The 20,835-nt window shown below is 34.0% G+C and overlaps 1 long non-coding RNA gene across 1 annotated transcript; it reads right to left on the reverse strand.

Moving 5' to 3' along the window:
* Positions 1-4,128: 4,128 nt before the first annotated feature.
* LOC129928869 (uncharacterized) lies at positions 4,129-12,991 on the reverse strand. The gene is made up of 2 exons (XR_008780400.1): positions 12,782-12,991; positions 4,129-7,796 (listed from the first exon to the last, which is right to left on the reverse strand). It is a non-coding gene; the product is annotated as an uncharacterized LOC129928869 (long non-coding RNA).
* Positions 12,992-20,835: the final 7,844 nt, after the last annotated feature.

Raw genomic sequence — 20,835 nt, forward strand, 5'->3', positions numbered from 1 at the left:
AATCTGAGGTTTCCTTAAAAAAAAAGAAAAAAAAGTTCTAGATATCTGTTCACTTTAAGATAAAATTTTGTGAAAATGTATATGAACAATAAAAAACAATACATTAGACTTACTATTGTTTTTTTTTTTCTAAGAATAAAGAATATATATATATATATTTAGACAAAATTATCATTATTTACTTACAATTTCGTTGTACAGATTTTTTTTTTTTATTTTGACAAAAAAAATTTGTATATGTTTGTGCTTACAGAGAGATTTGAACCTCGTACCTTTGGCTCCAAAAGCCACCATTTAACGGACAAAGCCACACATGAACATTTAAAATTTGGGTCTATATAAATTACTTTTAAATAAATTTTCTTTTTGAATGATAAATCTTAATCTTCTTTTTCGGCTATACTTCATAAACATTTTTTTAAAAATCTGTAACTTAAATAACTAAGACGTTATAGATTATTCTAAAAGAATAAGCAAAACAAAAAAAAAAGGTTTTATGTGTCATATTTTCTTACGGTTGACCTTTAAAATTGTTAGTCTAGTAATAATTATACATATTAAAAATAGATAAACCTTTTTTCCAACAGTTATCTACCTTTGAAGGTTGACCTTTCCGTACATTATTTTCGTAACAGAGTGACATAGAGAACTCTATTGACATTTTCTAAAGAAAATTTTTGCATTTTTTATAATAAAAAAATATTTGTTTTAGTTTTAGAATTAAATAGGCATAATAATTAGATAAATATTTTACAATTGTATATTATAAAAAATCTAAAACATCCATTATCTTCTAATTATTTTTGAAACCTACAATTAAAAGTTATTAAAACTTGTACGTTTTTATAAACAACCAAATATACGTTTTATACGTTCTTTATATATTTTGAAGAACCTAATGTCCATTATTTTGCTGAATAATACTACATAAAGAGTAACCAGTCAACCATTAGGCTCCCGACACTGAAATCTTTGTTTGATATCTCGACAAAGATATTACAATTTCATAATTGTCCTTAGCTATTCTAAGTCCATCCAAACCCAGTTTTGTATCGTAATTTGGGTAAAAAAAAAACACTTTCAGACTGGTGCTGGCAACATTGTTCGTTAACGAAGCAGATGATCAGATCATTCTCTACTCTATAGATCGCAAATTCTGAAAGGAAATCCAACATCTTTAATTAATAACCAAACAAAACAAGTCGTGTGTACTTTCGAATGACTGTAGAAGGGCCACTAGTCTTAACTTTTTACAAACATGGAATGTGATTGATTATTTGAATAATAACAAAGACTGAATCTTTAAAGGAGTATACTTTAAAAAAAAATAGAAGGGCCAATCATACTTAAAATATACAATTTTCAATACGTTCAAAATACAACATCTTAGATACACTTGTATTTATTACGATCTAACTTCTTGTTCCACAAAGAGATATATAGATATAGTTCGTCCATCGTGGTTCGAGGATGACCAGTTTGTCATCCAAGGGGCTGAGGGCTTAGCACTGGGGTTTCATGCCTCCTCTTGTGGCTGGTGAGACCTATGTAAGCCCGGAATGTTCGGCCGCACACTTGGCAGGTTATTCCAGCTAGAGCTAGTGTCGTTTGACTTGCTTTTCTTCTCTGGCGTTTTTCTTCTGCCAGCGTTATTCTTTTTTCCTCAGCAACCTGTGAGCCAGTTTTTACAGCGCGACGCCATGATGCTCTGTCATGTGCCTCTGTCTCCCAGGTGGCTGGGTCTATGCTAAACGCCTTCAGAGAAGCTTTGAGGGTGTCCCTGAAGCGCTATCTTTGACAACCCTGAGAGCGCTTTCCTTCGCCTAGTTGGCCATACAAGAGTCGTTTAGGGATGCGGTGGTCTTCCATTCTGCAGAGATAACGAAGGACAAACATACTTACTCTTTCTCAAACACATAGAAAGAAAATTAAGAAAATAAGTTTACATCACGTGCAGACTTATCACATTCATAACCTCAAAGTACATAAAACATGAATATAACTCATACCAAAGTTACAACAAATAAACATTGCATTTTATTATTCCATACATAACCCTGACATTAACGGAACATATGCATAAACTTTGGACAACGTTCAACGTCTGTTTAAAAAATGAAGAAAATAAGTTTGAATGTATTGGTGTGTGTGTTTGTATAAGTAATAACTATTAAAAATGTGCATGTGTATGTATTTAATACATCATTTATTTGCTTTAAAATTATAATTACTAAAAATTACCTATAAATTATTTATTAATTTTTTTTTCAACAAGAGAGACAATTAGGACTGGAAGATTCAAGCTGGCAATTTCTTTTGGTTACATCCCTTTGACTAAATTAATAAATTTTCAAGACAACCCAAACAGGACAGGATTTCATGAAAATGGACCAAATGGACTACTAAATTGTTAAAAAAAAATAAAACAAAAACAGAAAATTAAAAAAAAACACTATTACAATAAATAATAATAAAAATAAATTTCATCTTAAAAAGGAACACTTTCAAAATATTTTGTGAATGTTTTTTTCACCAATTTCTGGACATTTGCTGTCATCATTTTATGGACCTTTGCTGTCACCTTTTTCTGGACCTTTGCTGTCATCATTTATTTGATCCTGTGCTGTCATTATTTGCTGGACTTCACACTGTAAACATTTTATGGATCTTCGATGCAGCCTACTCCGCGATTATACTGTAAATCCTGGAATATGACTTTGATAAAAATGTTTTTTTTTTTTTATGAAATTTTCCTTGCGTTATTAGTAATTTAGAATGATGCTTTAAGTGTTTTCTTTGAAAAAAAAATAAAAAAATAATAAAAAATAAAAAGAAGCCCAATATAAAGGCCAAGAGCCCAAAAAAGAGGCAACGCCCAAAAAAGAGGCAAAGAAAAGAGGCAAAAGCCCAAGGATTCCTAGGATGTATTAAGCTAGACAACTGAAGTCAAAAGCTAAAAATCTGAGGTTTCCTTAAAAAAAAAAGAAAAAAAAAGTTCTAGATATCTGTTCACTTTAAGACAAAATTTTTTGAAAATGTATATGAACAATAAAAAACAATACATTAGACTTACTATTGTTTTTTTTTTCTAAAAATAAAGAATATATATATATATATTTAGACAAAATTATCATTATTTTCTTACAATTTCGTTGTACAGATTTTTTTTTTATTTTGACAAAAAAAATTTGTATATGTTTGTGCTTACAGAGAGATTTGAACCTCGTACCTTTGGCTTCAAAAGCCACCATTTAACGGACAAAGCCACACGTCCTATATAAACATTTAAAATTTGAGGCTATTTAAATTACTTTTAAATAAATTTTCTTTTTGAATGATAAATCTTAATCTTCTTTTTCGGCTATACTTCATAAACATTTTTTTAAAAAATCTGTAACTTAAATAACTAAGACGTTATAGATTATTCTAAAAGAATAAGCAAAACAAAAAAAAAGGTTTTATGTGTCATATTTTCTTACGGTTGACCTTTAAAATTGTTAGTCTAGTAATAATTATACATATTAAAAATAGATAAACCTTTTTTCCAACAGTTATCTACCTTTGAAGGTTGACCTTTCCGTACATTATTTTCGTAACAGAGTGACATAGAGAACTCTATTGACATTTTCTAAAGAAAATTTTTGCATTTTTTATAATAAAAAAATATTTGTTTTAGTTTTAGAATTAAATAGGCATAATAATTAGATAAATATTTTACAATTGTATATTATAAAAAATCTAAAACATCCATTATCTTCTAATTATTTTTGAAACCTACAATTAAAAGTTATTAAAACTTGTACGTTTTTATAAACAACCAAATATACGTTTTATACGTTCTTTATATATTTTGAAGAACCTAATGTCCATTATTTTGCTGAATAATACTACATAAAGAGTAACCAGTCAACCATTAGGCTCCCGACACTGAAATCTTTGTTTGATATCTCGACAAAGATATTACAATTTCATAATTGTCCTTAGCTATTCTAAGTCCATCCAAACCCAGTTTTGTATCGTAATTTGGGTAAAAAAAAAAACACTTTCAGACTGGTGCTGGCAACATTGTTCGTTAACGAAGCAGATGATCAGATCATTCTCTACTCTATAGATCGCAAATTCTGAAAGGAAATCCAACATCTTTAATTAATAACCAAACAAAACAAGTCGTGTGTACTTTCGAATGACTGTAGAAGGGCCACTAGTCTTAACTTTTTACAAACATGGAATGTGATTGATTATTTGAATAATAACAAAGACTGAATCTTTAAAGGAGTATACTTTAAAAAAAAATAGAAGGGCCAATCATACTTAAAATATACAATTTTCAATACGTTCAAAATACAACATCTTAGATACACTTGTATTTATTACGATCTAACTTCTTGTTCCACAAAGAGATATATAGATATAGTTCGTCCATCGTGGTTCGAGGATGACCAGTTTGTCATCCAAGGGGCTGAGGGCTTTGCACTGGGGTTTCATGCCTCCTCTTGTGGCTGGTGAGACCTATGTAAGCCCGGAATGTTCGGCCGCACACTTGGCAGGTTATTCCAGCTAGAGCTAGTGTCGTTTGACTTGCTTTTCTTCTCTGGCGTTTTTCTTCTGCCAGCGTTATTCTTTTTTCCTCAGCAACCTGTGAGCCAGTTTTCACAGCGCGACGCCATGATGCTCTGTCATGTGCCTCTGTCTCCCAGGTGGCTGGGTCTATGCTAAACGCCTTCAGAGAAGCTTTGAGGGTGTCCCTGAAGCGCTATCTTTGACAACCCTGAGAGCGCTTTCCTTCGCTTAGTTGGCCATACAAGAGTCGTTTAGGGATGCGGTGGTCTTCCATTCTGCAGAGATAACGAAGGACAAACATACTTACTCTTTCTCAAACACATAGAAAGAAAATTAAGAAAATAAGTTTACATCACGTGCAGACTTATCACATTCATAACCTCAAAGTACATAAAACATGAATATAACTCATACCAAAGTTACAACAAATAAACATTGCATTTTATTATTCCATACATAACCCTGACATTAACGGAATACATATATAAACTTTGGACAACGTTCAACGTCTGTTTAAACAATGAAGAAAATAAGTTTGAATGTATTGGTGTGTGTGTTTGTATAAGTAATAACTATTAAAAATGTGCATGTGTATGTATTTAATACATCATTTATTTGCTTTAAAATTATAATTACTAAAAATTACCAATAAATTATTATTTTTTTTTTCAAAAAGAGAGACAATTAGGACTGGAAGATGCAAGCTGGCAATTTCTTTTGGTTACATCCCTTTGACCAAATTAATAAATTTTCAAGACAACCCAAACAGGACAGGATTTCATGAAAATGGACCAAATGGACTACTAAATTGTTAAAAAAAAATAAAACAAAAACAGAAAATTAAAAAAAAAACACTATTACAATAGATAATAATAAAAATAAATTTCATCTTAAAAAGGAACACTTTCAAAATATTTTGTGAATGTTTTTTTCACCAATTTCTGGACATTTGCTGTCATCATTTTATGGACCTTTGCTGTCACCTTTTTCTGGACCTTTGCTGTCATCGTTTTTTTGAACCTGTGCTGTCATTATTTGTTGGACTTACTACTGTAACCATTTTATGTATCTTCGATGCAGCCTACTCCGCGATTATACTGTAAATCCTGGAATATGACTTTGATAAAAATGTTTTGTTTTTTTTTAATGAAATTTTCCTTGCGTTATTAGTAATTTAGAATGATGCTTTGTGTGTTTTCTTTGAAAAAAAAAAATAATAATAATAAAAAATAAAAAGAAGCCCAATATAGAGGCCAAGAGCCCAAAAAAGAGGCAACGCCCAAAAAAGAGGCAAAGAAAAGAGGCAAAAGCCCAAGGATTCCTAGGATGTACTAAGCTAGACAACTGAAGTCAAAAGCTAAAAATCTGAGGTTTCCTTAAAAAACAAGAAAAAAAAAAGTTCTAGATATCTGTTCACTTTAAGAAAAAATTTTTTGAAAATGTATATGAACAATAAAAACCAATGCATTAGACTTACTATTGTTTTTTTTTCTAAGAATAAAGAATATATATATATATATTTAGACAAAATTATCATTATTTACTTACAATTTCGTTGTACAGATTTTTTTTTTTTTATTTTGACAAAAAAATTTGTATATGTTTGTGCTTACAGAGAGATTTGAACCTCGTACCTTTTTCTCCAAAAGCCACCATTTAACGGACAAAGCCACACGTCCTATATGAACATTTAAAGTTTTAGTTTATATAAATTACTTTTAAATAAATTTTCTTTTTGAATGATAAATCTTAATCTTCTTTTTCGTTTATATCATAAACATTTTTTTTTAAATCTGTAACTATAAATAACTAAGACGTTATAGATTATTCTAAAAGAATAAGCAAAACAAAAAAAAAGGTTTTATGTGTCATATTTTCTTACGGTTGACCTTTAAAATTGTTAGTCTAGTAATAATTATACATATTAAAAATAGATAAACCTTTTTTCCAACAGTTATCTACCTTTGAAGGTTGACCTTTCCGTACATTATTTTCGTAACAGAGTGACATAGAGAACTCTATTGACATTTTCTAAAGAAAATTTTTGCATTTTTTATAATAAAAAAATATTTGTTTTAGTTTTAGAATTAAATAGGCATAATAATTAGATAAATATTTTACAATTGTATATTATAAAAAATCTAAAACATCCATTATCTTCTAATTATTTTTGAAACCTACAATTAAAAGTTATTAAAACTTGTACGTTTTTATAAACAACCAAATATACGTTTTATACGTTCTTTATATATTTTGAAGAACCTAATGTCCATTATTTTGCTGAATAATACTACATAAAGAGTAACCAGTCAACCATTAGGCTCCCGACACTGAAATCTTTGTTTGATATCTCGACAAAGATATTACAATTTCATAATTGTCCTTAGCTATTCTAAGTCCATCCAAACCCAGTTTTGTATCGTAATTTGGGTAAAAAAAAACACTTTCAGACTGGTGCTGGCAACATTGTTTGTTAACGAAGCAGATGATCAGATCATTCTCTACTCTATAGATCGCAAATTCTGAAAGGAAATCCAACATCTTTAATTAATAACCAAACAAAACAAGTCGTGTGTACTTTCGAATGACTGTAGAAGGGCCACTAGTCTTATTTTTTTACAAACATGGAATGTGATTGATTATTTGAATAATAACAAAGACTGAATCTTTAAAGGAGTATACTTTAAAAAAAAATAGAAGGGCCAATCATACTTAAAATATACAATTTTCAATACGTTCAAAATACAACATCTTAGATACACTTGTATTTATTACGATCTAACTTCTTGTTCCACAAAGAGATATATAGATATAGTTCGTCCATCGTGGTTCGAGGATGACCAGTTTGTCATCCAAGGGGCTGAGGGCTTTGCACTGGGGTTTCATGCCTCCTCTTGTGGCTGGTGAGACCTATGTAAGCCCGGAATGTTCGGCCGCACACTTGGCAGGTTATTCCAGCTAGAGCTAGTGTCGTTTGACTTGCTTTTCTTCTCTGGCGTTTTTCTTCTGCCAGCGTTATTCTTTTTTCCTCAGCAACCTGTGAGCCAGTTTTCACAGCGCGACGCCATGATGCTCTGTCATGTGCCTCTGTCTCCCAGGTGGCTGGGTCTATGCTAAACGCCTTCAGAGAAGCTTTGAGGGTGTCCCTGAAGCGCTATCTTTGACAACCCTGAGAGCGCTTTCCTTCGCTTAGTTGGCCATACAAGAGTCGTTTAGGGATGCGGTGGTCTTCCATTCTGCAGAGATAACGAAGGACAAACATACTTACTCTTTCTCAAACACATAGAAAGAAAATTAAGAAAATAAGTTTACATCACGTGCAGACTTATCACATTCATAACCTCAAAGTACATAAAACATGAATATAACTCATACCAAAGTAACAACAAATAAACATTGCATTTTATTATTCCATACATAACCCTGACATTAACGTAACATATGTATAAACTTTGGACAACGTTCAACGTCTGTTTAAACAATGAAGAAAATAAGTTTGAATGTATTGGTGTGTGTGTTTGTATAAGTAATAACTATTAAAAATGTGCATGTGTATGTATTTAATACATCATTTATTAGCTTTAAAATTATAATTACTAAAAATTACCAATAAATTTTTTATTAATTTTTTTTTCAACAAGAGAGACAATTAGGACTGGAAGATGCAAGCTGGCAATTTCTTTTGGTTACATCCCTTTGACCAAATTAATAAATTTTCAAGACAACCCAAACAGGACAGGATTTCATGAAAATGGACCAAATGGACTACTAAATTGTTTAAAAAAAAATAAAACAAAAACAGAAAATTAAAAAAAAAAACACTATTACAATAAATAATAATAAAAATAAATTTCATCTTAAAAAGGAACACTTTCAAAATATTTTGTGAATGTTTTTTTCACCAATTTCTGGACATTTGCTGTCATCATTTTATGGACCTTTGCTGTCACCTTTTTCTGGACCTTTGCTGTCATCATTTTTTTGAACCTGTGCTGTCATTATTTGCTGGACCCTCCACCGTAACCATTTTATGGATCTTCGATGCAGCCTACTCCGCGATTATACTGTAAATCCTGGAATATGACTTTGATAAAAATGTTTTGTTTTTTTTTAATGAAATTTTCCTTGCGTTATTAGTAATTTAGAATGATGCTTTGTGTGTTTTCTTTGAAAAAAATAATAAAAAAAAAAAATAAAAATAAAAAGAAGCCCAATATAGAGGCCAAGAGCCCAAAAAAGAGGCAACGCCCAAAAAAGAGGCAAAGAAAAGAGGCAAAAGCCCAAGGATTCATAGGATGTACTAAGCTAGACAACTGAAGTCAAAAGCTAAAAAGCTGAGGTTTCCTAAAAAAAAAAGAAAAAAAAAGTTCTAGATATCTGTTCACTTTAAGACATAAAATTTTTTGAAAATGTATATGAACAATAAAAAACAATACATTAGACTTACTATTGTTTTTTTTTTCTAAGAATAAAGAATATATATATATATTTAGACAAAATTATCATTATTTACTTAAAATTTCGTTGTACAGATTTTTGTTTTTGACAAAAAAAAATTGTATATGTTTATGCTTACAGAGAGATTTGAACCTCGTACCTTTGGCTCCAAAAGCCACCATTTAACGGACAAAGCCACCCGTCCTATATAATTTAAAATTAGAGTCTATATAAATTACTTTCAAATAAATTTTCTTTTTGAATGATAAATCTTAATCTTCTTTTTCGGCTATACTTCATAAACATTTTTTTTAAAATCTGTAACTTTAAATAACTAAGACGTTATAGATTATTCTAAAAGAATAAGCAAAACAAAAAAAAAAGGTTTTATGTGTCATATTTTCTTACGGTTGACCTTTAAAATTGTTAGTCTAGTAATAATTATACATATTAAAAATAGATAAACCTTTTTTCCAACAGTTATCTACCTTTGAAGGTTGACCTTTCCGTACATTATTTTCGTAACAGAGTGACATAGAGAACTCTATTGACATTTTCTAAAGAAAATTTTTGCATTTTTTATAATAAAAAAATATTTATTTTAGTTTTAGAATTAAATAGGCATAATAATTAGATAAATATTTTACAATTGTATATTATAAATAATCTAAAACATCCATTATCTTCTAATTATTTTTGAAACCTACAATTAAAAGTTATTAAAACTTGTACGTTTTTATAAACAACCAAATATACGTTTTATACGTTCTTTATATATTTTGAAGAACCTAATGTCCATTATTTTGCCAAATAGTACTTCATAAAGAGTAACCAGTCAACCGTTAGGCTCCCGACACTGAAATCTTGGTTTGATATCTGGACAAAGATATTACAATTTCATAATTGTCCTTAGCTATTCTAAGTCCATCTAAACCCAGTTTTGTATCGTAATTTGGGAAAAAATAACACTTTCAGACTGGTGCTGGCAACATTGTTCGTTAACGAATCAGATAATCAGATCATTTTCTACTCTATAGATCGCAAATTTTGAAAGGAAATCCAACTACTTTAATTAATAACCAAACAAAACAAGTCGTGTGTACTTTCGAATGACTGTAGAAGGGCCACTAGTTTTAACTTTTTACAAACATGGAATGCGATTGATTATTTGAATAATAACAGAAAATTAAAAAAAAAAACACTATTACAATAAATAATAATAAAAATAAATTTCATCTTAAAAAGGAACACTTTTAAAATATTTTGTGAATGTTTTTTTCACCAATTTCTGGACATTTACTGTCATCATTTTATGGACCTTTGCTGTCACCTTTTTCCTGACCTTTGCTGTCATCATTTTTTTGAACCTCTGCTGTCATCAGTTTCCAGACCACTCTCAGTCACCATTTCATGCATCTTCGATGCAGCCTACTCCGCGATTATACTGTAAATCCTGGAATATGACTTTGATAAAAATGTTTGTTTTTTTTTATGAAATTTTCCTTGCGTTATTATTAATTTAGAATGATGCTTTGTGTGTTTTCTTTGAAAAAAATAATTAAAAAAAAAAAAAAAAAAAAGAAGCCCCAATATAGAGGCCAAGAGCCCAAAAAAGAGGCAACGCCCAAAAAAGAGGCAACGCCCAAAAAAAGAAGCAGAGAAAAGAGGCAAAAGCCCAATGATTCCTAGGATGTACTAAGCTAGAAAACTGAAGTCAAAAGCTAAAAAGCTGAGGTTTCCTAAAAAAAAAGAAAAAAAAAAGTTCTAGATATCTGTTCACTTTAAGACATAAAATTTTTTGAAAATGTATATGAACAATAAAAAAACAATACATTGGACTTACTATTGTTTATTTTTTCTAAGAATATATATATATATATTTAGACAAAATTATCATTATTTACTTACGATTTCGTTGTACAGATTTTTGTTTTTTGTTTTTGACAAAAAAAATTTGTATATGTTTGTGCTTACAGAGAGATTTGAACCTCGTACCTTTGGCTCCAAAAGCCACCATTTAACGGACAAAGCCACACGTCCTTTATAATTTAATATTGGTGCTTATATAAATTACTTTCAAATAAATTTTCTTTTTGAATGATAAATCTTAATCTTCTTTTTCGGCTATACTTCTTAAACATTTTTTTTTAAATCTGTAACTTTAAATAACTAAAACGTTATAGATTATTCTAAAAGACTTGCTTTTCTTCTCTGGCGTTTTTCTTCTGCCAGCGTTATTCTTTTTTCCTCAGCAACCTGTGAGCCAGTTTTCACAGCGCGACGCCATGATGCTCTGTCATGTGCCTCTGTCTCCCAGGTGGCTGGGTCTATGCTAAACGCCTTCAGAGAAGCTTTGAGGGTGTCCCTGAAGGACGTGGACGAATTGCTACAGATATTTTGAAACTATAACGACACTGTTGAGAGTGATGTACTGACTGTTTTTGGCACTGATATTATGGCATACAGTTTTCGGCTTCTCTGTCATACTTGTATTTTATAAGAGTTAGTTCCCTTAGCGCAGGGGTTTTCAACCTGTGGGTCGCGACCCCTTTGCGGGTCGATTGACGATTTTCCAGGGGGTCGCCTAAGACCATCGAAAATAAGGATTGATTTTGTCTATTCTTCTATTGCTGGGGGGGGGGGTAGCGGCAGAGTGGGGGATGGTAAAAAAAAGGGGTCGCCGAGCCTAAAAGGTTGAGAGCTGCTGCCTTAGCGGATTAGAAAGTGTGTATCTGTTGTTCGTTCATAGGGCCTAGATATGAGGACAAATCAGGGGCTGGTGACCCGAAGGCATTTTGTGGCACACTGTGCAGCAGCCTGGCAGAACTGGCGCGCTACTGCTCCCAAACTGCAACAGATATTTCCGTTCCGTTGGACATATCAGCCGACACGCATCAGCCGCTTGGACAGGGGGAAACTGCTGTGTGGGTGACATCGTTCCGACCATAAATTATGCCATGGCGTTCATCTCGATTCTAGGAGATAAACCATAATCGTTACGGCTGAAGGAGGCCAACAATTAATATAATATTATCACTGTACTTTCTTTATTTCTACTCATATTTAAGGGTTTATTAACAAACTCTACAACATATCTATATCTATCTATCTATCTATCTATCTATCTATCTATCTATCTATCTATCTATCTATCTATCTATCTATCTATCTAACTATCTATCTATCTATATATATATATATATCTGTCTGTCTGTCTGTCTATCAATCTGTCTGTCTATCTATCTGTCTATCTGTCTGTCTGTCTGTCTATCAATTTGTCTGTCTATCTATATATCTATATGTCTGTCTGTCTGTCTATCTATCTGTCTGTCTATCTATCTATCTCTCTGTCTGTCTATCTATCTATCTGTCTATCTATCTATCTGTCTATCTATATATCTTTCTGTCTATCTATCTGTCTGTCTGTCTATCTATCTATCTGTCTGTCTATCTATCTATCTGTCTGTCTATCTATCTGTCTGTCTGTCTATCAATCTGTCTATCTATTTGTCTGTCTGTCTGTCTATTTGTCTATCTATCTGTATGTCTGTCTATCAATCTGTCTGTCTATCTATCTTTCTGTCTGTCTGTCTGCCTATCTATCTATCTGTCTGTCTATCTATCTATCTATCTATCTATCTATCTATCTATCTATCTATATATATATATATATATATATATATATATATATATATATATATATATATATATATGTTTGTGTGTGTGTGTGTGTGTGTGCAGTTAATTGTTTGAAACAAGCAAATTAACGTACATATGTCCCTACCATTGTGCCTACTGATGAGAGACTTTGCTAAACTCTAGAAGACTTGAAAGTAAACCTGTAGTTCACTAGGTACTGGGCTGATAGAGAACTCTGACACTTTCTATTATATAGGCTTGACATCTTTTGTTATGTTTGCAAGGAATGTGAATTATCGACACATTTTAACAAGACATAGGCGGCTTCTCAAGGAGAACATCCATATTGTTAATTTAGAAATACACCAAGTTTTCCAGCTCATACCCAAGTAATAATTTCTTAGGATTAATTAATCAATGGCATATTTTTATGCCCACCATTTTTTCCTTTCTTGAATATATATATATATATTTATGTGTGTGTGTTAGTTTAGTTTTATTTAGAGACTAGTCATTAAGCAAAACGCAACACCACAGTGTTAGAGAATAAGGACTTTAGTAAAACAGATAACTGACCTATAGAAACGCAACAATAATTTAAACAAAAGTTAAAGGTAAGAAACGAGTTAGGAGATGAAGGAATACATTGTAAACCCCCCCCCCCCCAATCCTTATAAGCCGATAACCATTCGGTCCCATTCATTGGCCTCCTTCAGTCGTAGAACGACTATGGTTCCTCTCAGAGCACACTCCCTCATGTGGCTGTGGAGCCCTATTTTGGAGAGACACTCCCGTCTACAGATAGCGCAGGTTAAGGTGGCTTTTGCTTCGGTGGTAGAAGTCAATGCTTAGTAATACATAATAGCTTACAATTTTTAATTCAAATATATGAATACTCTGTTTTCCTCATAAAATTGAGACTGTAGTAGCATTGCCCTGCGCCCACAACATGACTACGCCTTTGAAAGTTATATATAAAATAATGACGTATGTGAGAGAAGAATTAACTTTTAGCGATTTCTATTCAAACCTTTATGAATGTGTCAATAGCACGAACAAATGCACGCTAGGTTTAGCGTTCCTGATTAACGTCAGCCCATTTCAGTTTGACTGACGGGTTAAGTAGTTGGTTTAAGGTTATTAAGTAGCTACGGCCGTGATGACTGCTGAACATTCTAACGGAGACCTATGTCAACATCAGCTGTTTCCTTTTAAATCCACTTTTATTTTTCAGGCGGTTATAAATAAATAAAAGTAACATCTGATCTTGGATTAAAATCTTTCAAATATAAACATATATGCCTATATATATATGTGTGTGCGTGTGTGTCGAGTGAAATGAATCACAGAGAGAAAAACTAGGAATGCTAAGAACTAACTAAAAATGTATTAAAAGATGAACTGCGTTTGACAGATATATTGTACTTTATAAAAGTAAACAATTTTGAACTTATTTACATTTGAACTGAATCATTACGAATAAGCAACCCTCCCATTCCACAGTAAACAAAAAACAGAATGAAACAGAAAGAAATGGACGAAACAAGTTTGATACTGCAGAGACCATAGAAGAAAAAAAAAACGTGGAATAAGGTTTTAAAAAATGGTTTGGAATAAGGTTTTAAAAAATGGTTTGGAATAAGGTTTTAAAAAATGGTTTGGAATAAGGTTTTAAAAAAAGTGGTATAAATTATTAGAATTTCTAGATATCTTAAGAAGACTATTATTAAAGGTTGAGACAACTTTCTCAATTATTTTTTTAATGTGTCTTTAAAACACAGATATAGACGAATTTAAAAAAAAAAAAACTTTATCCATATTAATGTATCATTATGTCCTGACAACAACTTTATACAGTTCTACAGACTCGTCAAATAAATGATTAGGAAGAGAAAAAATCAGTGAGTCTGTATAACATTCATGCATTTGAAGATCATTCTGGCTCAGGTGTGGGAAAATCACAACAAACGGGCCACATGCGGCCCGCAAGAGCATATTCTGAGTCCAGCGGACACGCACATAAATAAATTAGGTGTATTCACAGATTATATCCATAGATATTAAAAATAAATACATTCAAATATTTATATAGGCCTAATATGTGAAACTTCTGTCAACAGATTATATTGAAGTATTTATTTTATTTTATATTATCGATTGTGATGATGAAGAAGCTAAAGAAAAAATTCTCTGTAATTCTAAAACTTTGAAGAATGAAAATTATTCTAATTGCAAAATATGTCGAAACATTCAGGAGCAGATTTGAATAGCGTTTTTACTCAACCAGAAATAATCTTCGCTATGTTTTATTAATCAACGCCGATCGTTGATCATGGAAAAGGAAAAGGGCCAAGATGCCTGTGTGTAGTCGCTGAATGAACTCTTTATGTTGTGTTCTATTTATGTGTATGCTTCTGTTGTGTTGTCTTTATATGCGAAAAAAGTCCTAGTAAACACAACAAAATTTCCACAAGGATCAATACAGCAGTCTTAGTCTTAGTCTTAAAGCTGTGTCCAAAAGAGTTATATTTGAATATTTATTTATTATTGGATTGGATTGAATTTCATGTTTCTAACTATGGCACTGGACGGCAAAGTATTTTTTTACCAACCTTCGAGGTAAAGCAGTGTGCTTTCTGTACTGTGAACCGATCGCGTTTTTTTTTATAGAGTAGGCCTACATTGTAAACCATCACCAAACAAAGAATTTTTTTTTTCGGATGAAATCTCAAAAATGAAGAAAGAAAAATAAGAAATCAGATTGTTAACTCTTTCTCTCCTAACTAACGATACCAACGAGGACTCCACCAGAATGTGGTAAATAATTACGGGGAGAAAGAGTTAATAAACTGACGAAGCAGAAAACGTTTTTTCACCAAACAACAGAAGTCAGCTTGGGGTTGTTCCACAAGTTTGTCAAGCGAAATCAACCCTTTAAAAACATGCTTGTCGGACACAGGCTAATGTTGTGTCCTGGCAATTTAATGCACCTACAAGCAAGGATTTTTTTTTGGGGTACTCGTTCACATTGTGGGGGCGCGGTGGTCGAATGGTTAAGCGCTTGGCTTCCGAACCTGAGGTCCTGGGTTCGAATCCCGGTGAAGACTGGGATTTTGAATTTCTGGATTTTTAGAGCGCCCCTGAGTCAACCCAACTCTAATGGGTACCTGACTTTAGTTGGAGAAAGTAAAGGCGGTTGGTCGTTGTGCTGGCCACATAACACCCTGCTCGTTAACCGTTGGCCAAAGAAATAGATGACCTTAACATCATCTGCCCCAAAGATCGCAAGGTCTGAAAAGGGAAACTTTTACTCGTTCACATTGGACGAAGGTACTGAAGTGCAGGACACAGCACACCTATTTATATCCGCTCACGGAAGAGTTACTCAGGGTTGAGTCACTCAAACATACAGCCTCAGGTCAGGATACCTTAATTGTTAGCAAAAACTGTGTTGAAAGAGTTGGGTTAACATGAAACAAGACAGCAAGTGTAACAACTGATGGTGCCCGTGATGAGTGATCAAATTATAGAGTAGGCCTACAATCCTGACGATAAACTTTTATCCCTTTAATGTGTTATTCTTCAGGGAAGCCATTGGACTCGAGACAAAAATATACCTTCTCAACACAATCGTCATTCCAACTGCTACATATGCATGTGAGACATGGAAGTCATCTGTCAAAATTGAGAAAAGACTAAATGTGGCTCAACAGAGATGGCTGAGACGGATTTTGGGAGTCAGTTACACAGATCGGGTCTCAAACAAGGAAATCCTATGCCGAACTGGGAGTCGAACACTTAGTGAGGTTGTGACTGAGCGTCGCATGAGGTTTGCGGGACATGTTCTACGTCAAAATGAATTACTCACACCAAGAGTTGCGATAACATGGAAGCTAAAACGAGGAAAGCGCAAACAGGGACGTCCTCGTATTACCTGGCGACACACCTTCATGGAGGACCTCAGAACAGTGGACACCAGGTGGGAGGAGGCTTCAGACATTGCCAGTGACAGATCTTTATGGAGACAGCTTGCCGCCCAATGCGCCGAACGGCGCGGGAGGACCTATGTCTAAGTAAGTCTTCAGGGAAGTTAGTACAAAGCTGTAGGCCTATAGAATATTAAGTATGTTATTGACCCATAGTGATCACCTTTACCAGGGCTAGGGGCTAGGGTTCGTTATCAAAAGGCAGTTCAGAGAACTATTTGAAGATTTGGAAACTGAACATTCATACACACACTCACGCACCTAGATAATGTTTATAATGTTCCACGTGAAAGTAGAAACAAAACTATCCAGAAATGCGATATCATAAAGCCCAACCCCGACCATTGAAGGAAAAAAAAAATTTTAGGTCAAAGTAAAAAATATAACTACTATTCCAGTCGTAGCGAAGCACGGGTATCAGCTAGTAAATGTATATAAAACCTATATATTACGCACCTTTAATTGCATCAACTAAATTTACCACATTAAGTTTTGATTGCATAAGTTCAACAAAAAGAGAGAATTACATCTAGATCTAGTCATGGTTGACGTTATTGAAAATCCCATTAAGAAAAGTCTAACAACGACAGAAACTCAAACATAAACAGATGAGTCCGGTAAATATTCAATTTAATTCTTGAATTGATCTATAAAGGGATAGGATAGCCTTAGATTCGGAAAAAAAAAAGTGCAGTGGCTAAGGAGACCAGGAATGGCAGAAATCTAGATACATTATAGATCTACTAGTTCCTTCTTGACATTTTTTCTTTTATATTACAGGCGTTACTTCAAGACTTAAACTCATGGTGTAATATATTTGACACATCTTAAGCAGATTGAGGCTTTAGCGATTTAAGTTCTCTTTTCGCTGTCTGCGCCCTTATTGGGAGAGTTTTGTCCTTTTGGTATTCAATGTAGATCTGTGCCCCGCGACCTTTGTAACAGTTTTGTAGTTATTTCTTTTGGACTTCGGTAGCTTCCGCTACTCTTCGCAGGTCACTGAAGACAAGCTGTGGACACCGTTGTTATACCCTGACTCTCCTATTTTAGAATAGTCTTTGTTAAATGGATGGTCCTTATCGACTTTCTTTAGATCTAGGTACCCACTCAGCGTAGCTTTTAGCAATAGTCTTTGTTCAACGGATGGTCCTTATCGACTTTCTTTAGATCTAGGTACCCACTCAGCGTAGCTTTTAGCAATAGTCTTTGTTCAACGGATGGTCCTTATCGACTTTCTTTAGATCTAGATACCCACTCAGCGTAGCTTTTAGCAATAGTCTTTGTTCAACGGATGGTCCTTATCGACTTTCTTTAGATCTAGGTACCCACTCAGCGTAGCTTTTAGCAATAGTCTTTGTTCAACGGATGGTCCTTATCGACTTTCTTTAGATCTAGGTACCCACTCAGCGTAGCTTTTAGCAATAGTCTTTGTTCAACGGATGGTCCTTATCGACTTTCTTTAGATCTAGGTACCCACTCAGCGTAGCTTTTAGCAATAGTCTTTGTTTAACGGATGGTCCTTATCGACTTTCTTTAGATCTAGGTACCCACTCAGCGTAGCTTTTAGCAATAGTCTTTGTTCAACGGATGGTCCTTATCGACTTTCTTTAGATCTAGGCACCCACTCAGCGTAGCTTTTAGCAATAGTCTTTGTTCAACGGATGGTCCTTATCGACTTTCTTTAGATCTAGGTACCCACTCAGCGTAGCTTTTAGCAATAGTCTTTGTTCAACGGATGGTCCTTATCGACTTTCTTTAGATCTAGGTACCCACTCAGCGTAGCTTTTAGCAATAGTCTTTGTTCAACGGATGGTCCTTATCGACTTTCTTTAGCTCTAGGTACCCACTCAGCGTAGCTTTTAGCAATAGTCTTTGTTCAACGGATGGTCCTTATCGACTTTCTTTAGATCTAGGTACCCACTCAGCGTAGCTTTTAGCAATAGTCTTTGTTCAACCGATGGTCCTTATCGACTTTCTTTAGATCTAGGCACCCACTCAGCGTAGCTTTTAGCAATAGTCTTTGTTCAACGGATGGTCCTTATCGACTTTCTTTAGATCTAGGTACCCACTCAGCGTAGCTTTTAGCAATAGTCTTTGTTCAACGGATGGTCCTTATCGACTTTCTTTAGATCTAGGTACCCACTCAGCGTAGCTTTTAGCAATAGTCTTTGTTCAACGGATGGTCCTTATCGACTTTCTTTAGATCTAGGTACCCACTCAGCGTAGCTTTTAGCAATAGTCTTTGTTCAACGGATGGTCCTTATCGACTTTCTTTAGATCTAGGTACCCACTCAGCGTAGCTTTTAGCAATAGTCTTTGTTCAACGGATGGTCCTTATCGACTTTCTTTAGATCTAGGTACCCACTCAGCGTAGCTTTTAGCAATAGTCTTTGTTCAACGGATGGTCCTTATCAACTTTCTTTAGATCTAGGTACCCACTCAGCGTAGCTTTTAGCAATAGTCTTTGTTCAATGGATGGTCCTTATCGACTTTCTTTAGATCTAGGTACCCAGGTACCCACTCAGCGCAGCTTTTAGCAATAGTCTTTGTTCAAATGATGGTCCTTATCGACTTTCTTTAGATCTAGGTACCCACTCAGCGTAGCTTTTAGCAATAGTCTTTGTTCAACGGATGGTCCTTATCGACTTTCTTTAGATCTAGGTACCCACTCAGCGTAGCTTTTAGCAATAGTCTTTGTTCAACGGATGGTCCTTATCGACTTTCTTTAGATCTAGGTACCCACTCAGAGTAGCTTTTAGCAATAGTCTTTGTTTAACGGATGGTCCTTATCGACTTTCTTTAGATCTAGGTACCCACTCAGCGTAGCTTTTAGCAATAGTCTTTGTTCAACGGATGGTCCTTATCGACTTTCTTTAGATCTAGGTACCCACTCAGAGTAGCTTTTAGCAATAGTCTTTGTTCAACGGATGGTCCTTATCGACTTTCTTTAGATCTAGGTACCCACTCAGAGTAGCTTTTAGCAATAGTCTTTGTTCAACGGATGGTCCTTATCGACTTTCTTTAGATCTAGGTACCCACTCAGCGTAGCTTTTAGCAATAGTCTTTGTTCAACGGATGGTCCTTATCGACTTTCTTTAGATCTAGGTACCCACTCAGCGTAGCTTTTAGCAATAGTCTTTGTTCAACCGATGGTCCTTATCGACTTTCTTTAGATCTAGGCACCCACTCAGCGTAGCTTTTAGCAATAGTCTTTGTTCAACGGATGGTCCTTATCGACTTTCTTTAGATCTAGGTACCCACTCAGCGTAGCTTTTAGCAATAGTCTTTGTTCAACGGATGGTCCTTATCGACTTTCTTTAGATCTAGGTACCCACTCAGAGTAGCTTTTAGCAATAGTCTTTGTTTAACGGATGGTCCTTATCGACTTTCTTTAGATCTAGGTACCCACTCAGCGTAGCTTTTAGCAATAGTCTTTGTTCAACGGATGGTCCTTATCGACTTTCTTTAGATCTAGGTACCCACTCAGAGTAGCTTTTAGCAATAGTCTTTGTTCAACGGATGGTCCTTATCGACTTTCTTTAGATCTAGGTACCCACTCAGAGTAGCTTTTAGCAATAGTCTTTGTTCAACGGATGGTCCTTATCGACTTTCTTTAGATCTAGGTACCCACTCAGCGTAGCTTTTAGCAATAGTCTTTGTTCAACGGATGGTCCTTATCGACTTTCTTTAGATCTAGGTACCCACTCAGCGTAGCTTTTAGCAATAGTCTTTGTTCAACGGATGGTCCTTATCGACTTTCTTTAGATCTAGGTACCCACTCAGCGTAGCTTTTAGCAATAGTCTTTGTTCAACGGATGGTCCTTATCGACTTTCTTTAGATCTAGGTACCCACTCAGAGTAGCTTTTAGCAATAGTCTTTGTTCAACGGATGGTCCTTATCGACTTTCTTTAGATCTAGGTACCCACTCAGCGCAGCTTTTAGCAATAGTCTTTGTTCAACGGATGGTCCTTATCGACTTTCTTTAGATCTAGGTACCCACTCAGCGTAGCTTTTAGCAATAAGTGTCTACAGTCGTCTACACTATCCACCCCAGTGTGCTTCATAACATATTTATTTAGAGAAGAGTCTTGCTATCTCATCTTATCTTATATATTACAGACGTTACTTTAAAAAAATTACGCCCTTCGCATTTCATGTGTCAATCTAATCAATGACTTAAACTCTGCTAAGTTGTTGGTTTTCATGGCTGAT

This window comes from Biomphalaria glabrata, chromosome 10, assembly GCF_947242115.1.
Source record: "Biomphalaria glabrata chromosome 10, xgBioGlab47.1, whole genome shotgun sequence".
NCBI lineage: Eukaryota > Metazoa > Mollusca > Gastropoda > Planorbidae > Biomphalaria > Biomphalaria glabrata.